This window comes from Octodon degus, unplaced genomic scaffold (genome assembly GCF_000260255.1).
Source record: "Octodon degus isolate 3935 unplaced genomic scaffold, OctDeg1.0 scaffold00020, whole genome shotgun sequence".
NCBI classification, from domain to species: domain Eukaryota; kingdom Metazoa; phylum Chordata; class Mammalia; order Rodentia; family Octodontidae; genus Octodon; species Octodon degus.
In genome coordinates, this window is record NW_004524596.1 from 13,226,973 (window position 1) to 13,233,892 (window position 6,920).

The 6,920-nt window shown below is 46.8% G+C and overlaps 1 pseudogene; it reads left to right on the forward strand.

Moving 5' to 3' along the window:
* The window catches only part of LOC101559766, a 70,350-nt pseudogene that overhangs the window by 1,419 nt on the left and 62,011 nt on the right, over positions 1 to 6,920 (forward strand).

Below are 6,920 nucleotides of genomic sequence, written 5' to 3' on the forward strand. Positions count from 1 at the left end.
TGGACTCAGTTTGAAGAGGTCATAAAATAAGAATAAGAAAAAAGGGGAGGTCTTGTTTTTTGGTTTTTTTTTTTTTTTTTTTTTTTTTTTTTTTTGATGTATTTGATATAGGGTCTCACTATGCAGCTCAGACTCAGTGATCCTCCTGTTTTCAGCGTCTCCAGCTGAAATTACTAGAATTGCAGGCATGCACCACCAGGCCTGGTCCCCGTGTGGGACCTGCCCAGCATGTGGTACCAGGGATGGAACCCTGGTCCCTGAGCTTGCCTAAGCAGGCACTTAGTCTGCTGAGCTATCTTGCTGGCCTTAAGGGAGGAGGTCTTATTTAAAAATTGGAGGAATGGGGGCATAGCTCAGTGGTAGAGTACTCACCCAGCATGTACGAGGCCCTGGATTTGGTCCCTGGCACTGTGAAAAGATAGATAAATGAAAATAGAAATAAAAAATTAAGGTTGGGGGACTGGAGATACAGCATCTGCACTAAAGCCACTTCTTTATAAAAACTGCAGCCTTGTGTCAACAGAGCATTTTCTTCCCCTCAGAAAACTAGGAAATTTTGCAAAGTTGCTCATAATCTTCCTGGAATTTACCTAATTGTAAAAAGACCTGAAATTGAAGGGACTTTCATTCCCTATGGGCAGAGAAATGACAGAGACTATTTTAGCTCCATCTTCTCTTCCTTTCTGCAAATGAACAGTTCAAGTCTCTATTGATTTGACATGCGGTCCCTGTGAGGCAGGGGAGCTTTTGCAGGAGCGAGGAGGGCAGGCCGCGCTGTGAGCAGGGAACCTTGCTGGGCCTTTGTTTTGGTAATTTTTCACTAATGATTAGCAACTCAGTTACACAGAAGCACGTGCTGAAGGGAAGGAGGCCGACACCTGCGTGTCCTCTTGTACTTTACATACTGAAATGCGCCACGAATTGAAGGGATTTCCGCCTGTGCTTTGAGCAGTGGCTCCGCTCGGCAGACCTTCCTGCGTTCGTACATTAGGACAGAAGCAAGCTTCCGGCAGGGGATGGAGCGAGAGACGAGCGTGCTCGGTCCCATTCTCTCTTGGCCTCCCCACTTTTTGCTAAATAGCGGTCTGGGGCTGCGCTTGCTGGAGATGGTGTCAGCCTCCTGTGGGTAGAAATTATGGTGGTGGCCTGAATTAGGCACCATGACGTCACTGTGGGGGTGAGGAGGAAGGGGGGGGGGGAGGAAGGGAAGCCGAAGCTGCTGGTCAGAGTGCAGCTGTGCGGTAACTGTCAGGACCAGCCAGTGACTTGACACAAAACTTGAGTTGTCAGGAAGGACTTTTCCCCTTCACTTGAGGGAGGGAGAAACAAAATCCTCCGTTCTTGGTGATTTTTAAGGACAAGGAGAAATCTTCCAGATTAGGAGAAGGAGAAAATCTGAAGCCGAGTCTCATTAGCAAATGAGGCCCCTTAGCAAATGCTCAGCCAGCCCCTGCAAAGTGCAGGAACCTGAGGCTGCCAAGCAGGGGCAGCAGGGTCCCTGCGTGGAGAGAGGAGTCGCCTGGGTGAGAGGTCATTGCTGCTTCCTAGCTTGCGCCGGCTTACGGAGGCATTTCGGGCTCACTCTCCCTTACAGCTAGTGAAGTTTGTCTCTGGAATCCTCCTCCTCCTCCTCACTCCTGCGATGTCTGGAGCGCATCCTTGGGCTGCCTCCCGTTGTTTCTAACCTGGACACTCCCTCTTTACATCTTCTTCCCAAATTCCTCTGGGTTCTTTCTCTCTTGCATTCTTAACAGGGCAGAAAATGCACTCTCTGCCTCACTGGGAAACTTGGGCAAGTCATTTCCCTTATTTGATTTTCTATTTTTTCGTTTGGTTTTGGCTGGGGTTTTTTTGTGACAGGGTATCATTATGTAGTCCTCGCTGCCTGGCTGTCTTTGATCTCAAGATCCTCCTGCTTCAGCCTCTTGAGGCTGAATCATTGCCATGTGCTACCTACCACACCTTCAGAGTCTCATTTTTTTTTTTTTTTTACAATAATGGTCATTACATTTGACTTGTAAGGATTAAATGAAATGATGAATGTGAAATGCTAATTTTTTTAAACATTTATTTATTTTGTGGGGGGGGGCAGCTCAGCCCACCAGGGGGCGCGGCTGGCTGGCTTGTGGTGCTGGGGGATGGAACCGTGGTCCCTGTGCTTTGCCAAGCTTGTTCCAAGTAGGTGCTTTAGACCACTGAGCCATCTCGCCAGCCCGAAATGCTAATTTTTATGGCGTGCGCACCCCATGCAGATTGTGATGCATGCTCATGCATGGTACTGCCTTTTATTCTTCCACCAGCCAGCAGGGCAAATCTCCTGCTTTCATTTATAGTAAGGACACAGAGGCTAAGAGAAGGTAGGTGACATGCCCAAGTCACACAGCTAGCTGATGAAAAACATCGCGACTTGAATCCAGTTCTCTTCCTCCATAGTCCAGGCTGGTAATCACATGGCCACACTGCCTCTGTAGAGGGTCCTGTGACGTGCTCGCTTCGGCAGCACATATACTAAAAGAGGGTCCTGTGACGTGCTTTGTCGACAGAAGGGTATTATTAGGGTCACTGTAGCAGGGCCGGGGAGATGGCTCAGTGGAATAAGCACTTCCTTGGCAAGCGCAAGGGCCTGAGTTCAATCCCCGGTTCCACAAAAAAAAAAAAAAAAAAAAAAAGGCACTATTATTAGGGTCACTTCTAACACAAGCACCATTCAGTATTTGACACAGTTAATGGATCAAAGATCCTGTTGCTTACAGATTTAAAGGAACAACAGGATAATTAATTTACAAAGAAAAGCAGGGCTTTACAGGTGAAAGGGATCTTTGAAATGCTTTAGGTTTTCAAACCTTGTTTCTGAGGCCGCACACCTAGTTCACCTTTGATATACTTTAAAATGTTTATTTCTTGGTGGCATTTTGTGTAAAGAATGGCAAACTTGCTCTTTTCTCATCTACTGTCTTGTTCTGCTGACCTTTTTTGAGAGGCATTTTCCCTAAAGCTTTGAAAGAAAGACACTGGAGGTAGTTGGAGCTCAGTGGCACACACCTGAAATCCCAGGTGCTTGGGAGGTCAAGGCAGGAGAATCTCCAGTCTGGGCATCTGTTGTGGCTTGTGTCTAGATGTCCGCACAAATGCTCATTTGGTTGTATGGAGCTTTGGCAGAGGTGTCTTTTCCAGAGATCTAGAATGTGTGATTGATTCATGGTCTGAGGCTGGAATGAAGGATGTCATCTGCCTTCTGCCTGCCATGGACTGCTGCTCCTCTGCGACGCCCCTCTGCCTTGGAGCCAGTCCATTAAGGACAGAAATTCTGCAAACTGTGAGCCAAATAAACCTGTTTTATTGTTATTTTTAGAATGTATTTTAGTAGAGTCCACATGGTCTCACTACACAGATCGGACTCATAGTGACCCTCCTGTTTTCATCCTCCCAAGCACTGGGCTTATAGGTGCATGCCACCACGCCCAATCTCAGTTGTGTCTCAGCTTGCCCCCCCCGGGGGGGTGAGCAGCATGGCATACCAAGGATCAAGGATTGAACTCGGGTCTCTGTACCTGCCTAAGCAGGTGCTTTAATCCCCTGAGCTATCTGGCCAGCCCTAACCTTTCTCTTTTAAATTTGGGTGTTGGGTATTGTGTCTTAGCAACAAGGAAAAGAAACTAAGACAGCAGTTTAACAAGACCCTGTCTCAAAACAAAATAAAAGGGGCCAGGGATCAGTGATTGAGTATAGGGAGTCCTTCCTGGTCCTCATCTCAGTATGGAAGTTTATATTTATAGTCCCATGGATAAATTATTGGAATCCCATCAAGTTGATTTCAGTATACCACTTCCAGTGCAACCTGCAGTGAGAATGAAGACACTAAAGCATATTTATAGTTTTGGGGAGCCAAGAGGTCCTAAGTCCAGCCATGGTGATGGCTATCAGGAACCAAGGCCTGGACCCAAGGCTGAACCCACATCATGGAGGAGGAGTGGTTTGAGGATGAATGACTGAGAATTGTGGGAAGTAGATGAGTGTTGTGAGCTGGGCTAGGTAGGTGGCCTGCATTTACCTCTGCCATATGCAGAGAGAAGGATATGCAGAAAATGTAATTTGCATTATACTATTGAGATAGTATCTACTGTTTTGAGGTCCAGTGCTTCAGCTCTGATGTGCAAATCTTTCAAGCCCCCAGAAGTTATAGCCTCTATTTTGAGTCTAGATCCCAACTGACAGCGTGGAGCACTGGCTCTTCATCTTGTCTCAACCCTTCTTGTAGCAAAGAGCAGCAGGCGTGGGTTATCAGGGAAACACACATGTAGTCTTCAAAGACTACCACCAGCTCCTCGGCTAGACCAGTATACATTGCTTAAAGCCAATTGAAGGAATAAGGAAAAGTCCTAGCCAGCTCTGCACACATCAGTACAGGGAAATTGTGTCAGACTCAACCAAAATGGAAAGGATTGCTCTTCTTTCAAGGGGAGTTGCCCAGGTCATCCTCCATCATAGAGTATCACTGGGTTCAATCCCCAGAACAACAAGAAGACAAGTTTGAAAGGCTTCTGATCTAGGGCTCTTTTCACATCCTATACTTTGGTCTCATGCAATAATAAAGGATAAGTATTTTTTTTTAAATCCATAGGGACCTTCTCAAAGAAGTATCTTAAAAAAGCAAATAGCCCTGGCTAATTGTAGCAAAAGTGATAGAAATCTCAACCAGCAGAAAAGGAGGCATGCTACAGAAAAAAAGAAGAAAAGGATTTGAAGGGAGGCTTTGAAATGATACCCAAAACAAGTTTATGAAGTTGTCATAACAGCAGAGCAAGAACACTGTGAGAAGCGCATTCATTAATTCATTCATTGGCTTGTGCAGACGGCATGTATGGATCGTGTGCTGTATGCCAGGCCTGTGCTAGGCAGAAGGACCACAAAGTGAATCAGTGTCCCTGCGTTCAAGGGGCTCACAGGCTGTCCCAGGGCTGGTAGGTAGAGGGTCAGCGAAAGAGAGGGAGCAAGGAGAGTCCTAGGTACTTAGAGAAGAGCCATCCTCCCAGGAGCTTGTGAGGGAGAAGAGTGGGCAGAAAAACCCTTCCCAGAAGACGGAGCGCCTGAGAGAACTCACAACTAGAGGAGACTGTCATAGGCAAGTAGCCCTGCTCTAGCCTCAGGAAGAACTGAAGTTGATTTCTTTCTAGTTTTTTCTCATGAGGCACAGATGGCCATTCAGCAAGACTTCTTGACCGAAAGTCCCAAACTGCTGAAAACCCAAACCACATTGCGTCAGGGCTGTTGCTAACTACTTCTGTTTTCAATGCCTTTCCATCGTTTCTTAAGGTTATTTCTTCTCACAGAGATGAAAACCGCTGTTGCTGTTGCTGCCAGTCACTCCCGGGTGGCACCTTCCCCAGGGAAAGTGGATGACTTCCACAGGAGCCTGTGTATGGCAGACACACGAGGATCGGATGCCTGAGAGAACACGAAAATGAGCCCGCCTAGTTATGGGAAACTAAATGGCTGGAAGAGGTGGGCTGAAGCCCTCAGGAGTTAATTACTCATGAAACAGGGAGAATATTCCCGATGAGCAGCAGCTCTTTTCCATGTGGGGACACATGGCCCAACTTCCTCCTCCTGAGATTCTGCTTCCCTGGAGCCTTCGTGTCTCCGTGCATCCAGGTAGAGTAAGGTGGGAAAGATGGAGCTGACACTTTCTTAAATGGCTTCATTCAGGACTGACTGACACTACTCCCCCTGCCATTTTGTTGATAGAAGTAGTCACCCGGACATGTGGTGTGGGGGCTGCTGGGAAATTCAGTTTCATGCTGAGCAACTACTTGAGCCACAATTCTATTGCTATGAGCAAGGAAGATTTTTATGAGTAGCTGCCTTTATCATATAAACCAAAAGAAAAAAAAAAGGACAACACGGATGACACAGAAAAATATAAATTTTTTAAAAAGCCCCCTGTGGAGTATGGTAGCGCAAAAAAAGCCTCTCTGTGGAGTGTATTAGCACATGGTTGTAATCTCAACACTTGAGAGGCCACAGCAGGAGGATCTCACCTTTTTTATTTTCCCACCTTATAATGATGCCTGTCCTCTGGTTTTTCAGTCAAATGCGAATCTAGGCAACGCTGTGATGTGGCAAGTGTGAAGTGGCCTCCATGTGCTACTGCTGGCTTTGTTTGAGGTATTGGGGATTAAATCCAGCTCCTTTGCACTGAACTATATATCTCCAACCTTATTTTACTTTCTTTTTCTTTTTGGTGGTACCAGGGATCGAACTCAGGACCTTGTGCTTGCCAGGCAAGCACTTATTCCACTGAGCTATCTCCCCAGCCCAACAAATTTCCTTCTTCCACACAATAAGGATGTAAGGGCCTGCTCGGTAGCGTGGTCTCCAGGTGACAGCCAACCAGTGAGACATCAGTCTCCAGACCCGATTCTTCCAAAAGCCTGAATGAAGCAGGAAGCTTCTACACGAGCGCCAAGTCAGCCGCACGCGGTGATTACAGCCTGGTGAGTGTCCAGTTGAGCCTGCCCACTCCGCTCTGCTGCCCCCCAGAACTGTGAGCTGGCAAATAAGTGGTTTATTATGTAACCATTTTGAAAAAAAATCGAAAGCGTTGCTCAAATTCAACTTAAGCAGAGGCTGTGCATTGCAAGGTGCAGATCTAATGAAGACAGTGCTTCCCCGATCACCTCAATCCTCCCCTCCTGTCTATTCCTGTAAAATATGGTTTTTAAAAATTCTAGGACCAGGGGCTCAGTGGTATGAGGCCCTGGGTTCAATTTCCAGCAGCATAACAATAATAATGATAATAATATAGCCAGGCATGGTGGTGCACACCTGTAATCTCAGCCCTTGGGAGGCTGAGGCGGGAGGAGCATTGTAAGGTCAAGACCAGCCTGGGCCACAAAGTGAGTTCAAGGCCAGCCTGAGCT